Below are 7512 nucleotides of genomic sequence, written 5' to 3'. Positions count from 1 at the left end.
AAGTGGATTTTATGTTATATGTGTGCTGTTTTTACGAAATACTCTCAAATATCAATGACATTGGGATATCTAAAGCAGGTATCATGTTCCCAATTTCACAGATAAGGATGCCAGGGGATTCCTTAAAGTAATTCATTTGAGACCTCTCCCAAACTAATAGCAGAAGCAAAAAGGAATACACAGGTCTCTATTTATTTATTTTGGTAATAGGAATTGAACCTAGGGGTGCTTAACTACTGAGCCATACATCGAATTCTTTTTTATGTTTTATTTGGAGATAGGATCTTGCTGAATTGCTTAGGGCCTCCCTAAGTTACTGAGGTTGGCTTTGAACTCATGATCCTCCTGCTTCAGCCTCCTGAACCACTGGGATTATAGGCGCACACCACCATGCCCAGCTAAGACAAAGGTCTTTAGACTCCACTCTCTAGGTTCTGTTTAGCTCACAATGGCAGGGTTTGGGGGAACCCTCTGAATGTCTAGGATCACCCCCAGTATCATGACAACAAACATTTACAATGTATTTGTTGAACTGAACACTTTACACACAGCATCTGACTTAGTCCTCAACACAATCTACGAATTAGATACCTCTGGACAGATGAGGAAATTGATGCTTGGAGAGGTTAAGCGGCCTCGGGTCAGGAATTGCATGAATACAATGCCAACATCCAAACTGCTTGTCTGTTTTTGTACTGAGATCTCAAAGTGCTATACCCTTTCTGGTATAATTTTTTTCTGGAATCAATAAACCCATAAATCAGAGGAACAGCCACTGAAGTAATCACTGAGACCTCCAAGATGGTCTCACTGAGGCTGCTAGGGCCATGACTTCTCCAACTAAGGACATGAAGCTCTGAAGGGGCATAGTTGGTGGACTGTGGGAATTACATAAGAGAAACCTGTTCTTTTCATTCTTTTATATGAAAGCATAAGAGGTAATACTGTGGAATAAGATGCTAAAGTTACATAAATCCTAAAGAATGAATAGAAGGCTTCAACTATATCTTGATTCCATTTTGAAATCCCGAGAGAACTCAAGCTTCCTGGCTACTGTTGTCAGGGACACTAAGTGATAAAGTTTTAGAAATCCTGACTCAACCAGTGCACAAAGTCCACTTCCTGCTCTGGAGAATGATGAACATTATGATCACTGGGCTCCTATTGCTTTTTGCAACTCGTGGCACCAAGAAGCTGTGGGCCATTGATTAGCAATGGGCACATTTTTTCACCAAAGGCTTTGCCCTCCCCTTGCTCTGCTAATCCTGTTTGCAAGCATTTCCCCACAGAGATCGCTACTTCCTAATAATGAATAAGCTTGCACTTGTGAGTTCAAACTGGCAAATTGCCATCAGACATTTATTAGCTCTGGATTAATGGATCAAGACTCAAACTTTCTAGTTAAAAGAACAAGACAAGCCCTCAGGATTCAAGACTCTTAAAAAAAAATCCCCATTCACTTGGCATTACCATTTCTTGCAATCCTAGGAGTTTTTTTCCTTTCCCCCCTCCCTTACAGAGTTCGATTTGTAAGTAAAACAATAAGGAAGACTTACTTTTAAGCCATTTCGGAGCAGGAAAAATTGTCGATTCCAGACTATATTCATGCTGTCGTCCCGGGAATTTTGAACAGGACTGTATTCTGGCAGATGTTACTGGTTATTGCACAGGGCACTGGAATATTTAGGTGGAAGGAGACTAACCTGGCCACTACATTATGGGCTCCAAGTGCAGGTGGAGTCAAGGTGTGTGTGTGTGGGGGGGGTGGGCTGGAGATGAAAAGACTTGAGGGGCTCTGTGAATTGTCTGAGGATTGCTGGCAGACTGATCTGGAGGAAAAAAAAAGATCACTGTTATTCTTACTGCTCCAGAGAAACTGTTCTGGGGCCATGGGAAACCCTGAGAAATAAATTTTCATTCAGAAAAAAATGGGGTTTCTAGAATAGTTAGAATGACTACTTTGGGAAGCATTAGCTCCTCATTATTGGAGAGAAAGGGAAAGAGAGAGGGAGAAGCTTGCTTTAGTGAGTACATGCTATGAGCTGGGCCTTTGCTAGTTACCTCTTTTCATCTTCTCCCTGAGAAGATGAAAAGATCACACGCAAAAAGGAAAGAGTGCCGCAGTGAGGCTGGAGGCTTGATCTACTTGACTGAGAAGAGAGAAGCAGATTCATGGCTTGACAGGGAGATGGCTGGATGTGAGAAGAGGACATACAGCATTCCAGATTTTCAAAAGGGACAGGTTAGTTAACAGGGCCAAGTGAGGATTTCTAGACTTGCCCATTGGCAGCTTCAGTGACATAAACTTGGAGACTGTTTAAGGCTGGAGTAACCAAATAGCTGTGAGGCAGAGCCATCTGTGTGGATGCCATCAAGAAAGGTTCAAAGAATGATGAGATCAGAGCTAGAACCTGAAAGCTTCAAGGGCTGAAGGAGAGAAGTGAATCGTGCTGGCTTCACAAGAAGAGATTTTGCTGATATGTGGTAGAGAAACAATGATCTGGAAACCTTAAATGTTTAATAATAAGCTGTCTTCCACGTACTCACATCCTAAGCATCAATTGGCATAGTGTGCAGAACTATCGTGTTTAAAGTCAATGCAGGATAAAAAAAAGGGGAAGGCTATAACTTCTGTTCTTAAGGGTTTTGCGTTCTGCTTGGGTAGATAAGACACATTCAAAGCAAAGGACAATCAAAAAGCTTTAGAACAGCTTTTTTTTTTTGTGTGCTTTTAAGTTTGGGTTTTGAAAGAACAGCCAAGGATTTACCTGAAGGCAATGGCTTGAGTGATACTCCGAGGGAGTGATCAGCAAGACATGCACAGAGGATGCTTCAGTGGGCTTCACTGGAGCAGAAGGAAACTAGTTGGTGAGTAATGTGGTCTCAAGGGCGGGACTTGAGCCCTCCTCAAACAAAACCAAGAGCTTGAATTGAATCCTGGTTCTGCAGTAACTGTTCCAAGTGAGGGGGAGAAAAAAAAATGACAAGATCTTAATCAAAGGATAATTGTTCATCCGGATGCAATTTAAAGGAAAATTCATCTTCTCTCAGTGTTCAGCTTCTACTTTATGGTAGGTAATTTTCAAATGTGTATTGTTAATGCCCACATTTCCATCCTAGCCTTTCCCAGCTGTTTCAATGACACCACCTAGCCAAGCAAATACCAAGAGTCTTATAACCCTTCCCCATAACCACTTCTTCTACAGCCTTATTGTCAGTGGCATTGTAGCACCCAACTACTCTTTAATCACCTGAGGTGATCCCCAATCTCCCTTCCTTCCAGCTATTAATATTTAGTGGTTGATCATTTTGTGTCAGGCACTATGTCGGTGGAACAAAGTGGAATTAGTCTTGATACATGTCCTAGAGGAGCTCAAGGGAGACAGAAGCAATGTGAGATGTGCACATGGTTACATGATACAAGACCACTGGGTGGTCCCTGGCAGCCTGGGCTGAGGAAGGCAGGAAAGGCCACCTGAAGGTGGTATCCAGAGCCTGATAAGATCTATCTACTTCCCATATGTTGTCTTACCAAAGCTGAATTATCTTATGATTGAGGTATCCCAGAAACACACTTTTAAACAATGCTTTGGCTCATTTTAATCTTGAGTTCTTAAGACATCAAATAATGTTACTGAAGAGTCCCAAATCTATTTTGAACTGTATATAACTTCACTTTATTGCTCAAGACACTTTGCAGAGATTCCCTTCTGCCCCGTACTCTGTGCCTTATTTAGCTGTCAGCCTGATTCCTGGTTGGAGAGGACCTCGGTGAGACTCTCTCTCTCATCCCTTGACACTATACCTGCAGCATCCACATCCAGGCTCTCATGCAGGACCTTGGTGGTCCCTTCTTTCTGGCACTTTCCAACCCCAGGGGAGTCTCCCTTCTTTTACTCACTGCTTCTGCCTAGAATAGGTTCCTGCTCTGCAATTTTTTCTTCACTGAAAATGAATTTAAAATATCTGAAGAAATAATGTTTCTTTTTTTTACACTGTAGAAGAAAACATCCATGTTACTTAATGTCGCTCATGTAATATTCACATAGAAAAGTCCTTTGGGAAATGTTTGTTGGGAAAATGTCTGTCTTTCTTAATTATGTGATATGCTTCTTTTTAAAAAAATCAGACAATGAGATAGTTTGTCTTTTATCTTTCAGTTTCTTTCCTGGAAGCTCAGACTTAAGTTTAATGTTTAACTGTAGTAACCATATTAGCCAAAGTTTTTGGTATGGAGATTACTCTCCCCTTTTAATGCAAAGCATTTCAAATATAATGTTCCAATTTTATGCTTTTTACAGAGAAATGCCTCAGTTTGCTTCATTCATTTATTTGTTTATTCAACAAATATTTATTCTATCACCTCTGTTTAGGTCTTGTGGTAGTTTCAGGGTTGGGGTGCACTTGATTTCTGCACAACAGGAATCATCATCGTCATAATCATCATTGACAACTTCTTATCACAGTTTCTCTGTGAGAAACCTAATATTAAGTGATTATGACATTAATACTTTTTCACTCATGTAAACAGGGACCCACATATGGCAAGAGAATGAGGAAATTGCTACTAACCACAGAGGAGAGTTGGAAAAGACTTCATTGCAAAGAAGTCACTCAAACTGGTCTTTACAAGTGAACAGGTGTTTGTCTTTTATGGAAAGGGGATGACATGTACAACGGTGAGGACCCTCTCTGGGGCTGGTCTACTTAGGGAAGAGGGAGAGGGTCAGTGTAACTGTCACAGTTGTATTAAGATGACAGACAAGAGGATGACTCTGGAGTAAAAAATTTCAAGTCAGAAGCCACATTCCTTATCAGCCAAGCTAAAGAATTTTTCTGTCATTGGGAAAATGTGGAAATTTTTTAAAGGAGGTTAAAATTTTGGGAGGTATTACTATTCAGGGAACAATGCAGAGCGGAGATTGGAGCAGAGAGAGGGTCATAATGGGAAATGGATGATCCTGGTGAGAAATGATTCTGTGGCCATGGAAATGGAAAGGAAGGATTAAATCAGTGATTGGAATAAGAATGGCATAATTCCATTGTTTTGATCAGTTATGATCGGAGAGGAAAATGTTAAGGATACTTGAAATTTCTCATATGGCTTTAAGGTGTTATGTGTGTGTGTGTGTGTGTGTGTGTGTGTGTGTGTGTGTGTGTGTGTGTGTGTTCTCTTTTCCTCAATTGTAGTCAAATTTCATGTGTGTGGAGATCACGGAGATCACCTCTTACATTTCTCTTCCCCCCCCCCCACATCCATATCTAGTAACCCATTTAATATTCCCATTAAAACTTTGAGGTTGGTGTTATTTTTGCCCTCATTTTAACTGAAGAAATGAAAGCCAGGGAAGTTAAATGGTTCATCTAAGTTCCCCCATTACTTAAAACCTGGATCTTGGACTCAAAGCCAGGCAGTCTCCCTCCCAGAGTTGTTCTGCTTTTCCCACCAAGCTTTACTGCTTCTGCCGTTTAAAACCAGTGGGCCAGTTTACTGGGCACATTGGAATTCTGTTAACCTCAACTCAAAGTCAAATTTCTAGGAATGCTGCCAAAAGACATGTTTGTAGTGAGTCAGATGCGAAGGATAAAAGAAAATGGCAAAGACTTCAGAAAATAAATGTGTAATTTATTTTTGAGATTATATATGGAGAGACAGTAATTGATGAATGAATAGGTAAGCAGGCTCAGGATAAAGTTTGTGCAATTTTTAGAAAAGTATGACTTTTTTTTTAAATTAGAAAATCCCTAAATGTTACAGGCAATGTTTCAATGTGATTAAGAAAGAAGGTGTGAAAAGGGAGTTGGGTGGGAGAGTGAGTTAGTGAGGGAAGGAAGCCCCAGATGAGCTACCTGTCTAAGCAGTTTACTTGTGAGCAGAGAGAGAGTGTGTGTTGCCTGATCATTAAATAAAAGCATTCAGTTAGCTCCTGCTCAGGGCATACAGTGAGGGGCCTGGGCAACAGGGGTACAATGCCCGGGACATACTAATATGCAGTGTGTTTCTTCTGAATCCCACAGCCTTTGTGAGGCAAGGAGGGCATAACAATTACTATACTCAAAGCTGGCAATTGGGAATAGAAGTTAAAAAATAAGTTGTTTGGGACTTATGTGGAAATGTTTATACTCCCCAATGTTGAAAGGGTCAGTTTTAAATCAATGCTAGACTGTAACAGAAAGCTAGATTTTTTTTAGCTCAGTATCGTTATAAAGAACTTTCTAAAACATGATGCTCTTCAGCAAAGGAGCAGACTACCCAGATAATGAGCTTCCTGTCATCAGAACTTGCAAACTGGGTGGGAGGACCGTATGTCAGAAGGTTTTTCTACTGTGCTTTATACTTGAATGTCTTCAACAGGAGCTACCAAGAGGCAGAGTCACTGCTAAAGTAGTAAGCAATGGAATTGAGATTCCAACTCATGCAACATGGCCCTTTCACTCTGTCTCTTTAACTTCTAGGGCATCTTCCTGTCTCAGGTGATCAATGAGAAGGATCGGAAAGTTTTTTTAATGAGATGAAATAAAAACCACCCAAAGCAATTCAGTATGTGGATGTGTAATTGAGTAAAAGTTTTTAAAAAATATAGTCATCTCCTCATTTAATGATAGAGGTATTAAGTGGGAATTGTGTCGTCAAGTGTTTTTGTGGTGTGAACATCATAGTGTGTACCCACACAAACTAAGATGGCTATGATGTCACTAGGTGATATAACGTCACCATCAAATGTGCAGTCTCATTAACCAAACTGTTGTTAAGTGGTGCATGACTATACTATGATTTCCACTTCCTGTCTGTATATCTGATATGGTTAATCAAGTCCTGATTTATAAGATGATCCCTAATGATATATTGAGAGTTTCTATATCATAAATGAAATGCCTGCTTTTGCAGTCTACCATAGTTACAGGTTTCATTTTATAAGTCAAATCATGAAAATGCATTTCCCACATTAATCCATTCAATTTGTTTGGCAAACATGAAGAACTTTCTATGCTCACTTCGGCAGCACATATAATGAAATTGGAATGATGCAGAGAAGATTAGCACGGCCCTTGTGCAAGGATGACACCCAAATTCATGAAATGTTCCATATTTTTCTAGAAAAGCTATTGGAGAAGAGACAGGTGCTAAAGTTGAACAAGCTGATGGATAGGAACCACGGGTTCAAGAATCTGTTTAAAATTCAGATTTTTAATAATGACCAATAAAAAGCCCTACTAGTGGGGGAAAAACATGAAGAACTTTCTACATGCCAGAAACTGTTCTAACATCAAGCATGCAGCAGTGACCCAAACCAACCCATATGTGTGCCTGTATGGAGTTTAGATTGCAAAGAGATGGGCCATAAATATTACACATGACAAAATATAAATGATAGCTGACATGAATACTGAGTTGGCAGGATAGGCCTTATCGAGTATAGACTCGAGGAAACTGAAGGAGTACATTAGCTATGTGGATACATGGATAAGGTACACTCTAGGCAAAAGGTATAGCCAGTGCAAAGGCCCTGA

General features: G+C 40.2%; 1 non-coding gene across 1 annotated transcript; it reads left to right on the top strand.

Moving 5' to 3' along the window:
- Nucleotides 1-6988: 6988 nt before the first annotated feature.
- On the top strand, nt 6989-7095 carry LOC120886930 (U6 spliceosomal RNA). Its single transcript, XR_005730116.2, has one exon. It is a non-coding gene; the product is annotated as a U6 spliceosomal RNA (small nuclear RNA).
- Nucleotides 7096-7512: the final 417 nt, after the last annotated feature.

Source organism: Ictidomys tridecemlineatus, chromosome 5, assembly GCF_052094955.1.
Source record: "Ictidomys tridecemlineatus isolate mIctTri1 chromosome 5, mIctTri1.hap1, whole genome shotgun sequence".
Classification (NCBI taxonomy): Eukaryota; Metazoa; Chordata; class Mammalia; order Rodentia; family Sciuridae; genus Ictidomys; species Ictidomys tridecemlineatus.
The sequence above is the reverse complement of the archived record's forward strand: the minus strand, read 5'-3'. Positions and strand labels throughout refer to the sequence as shown.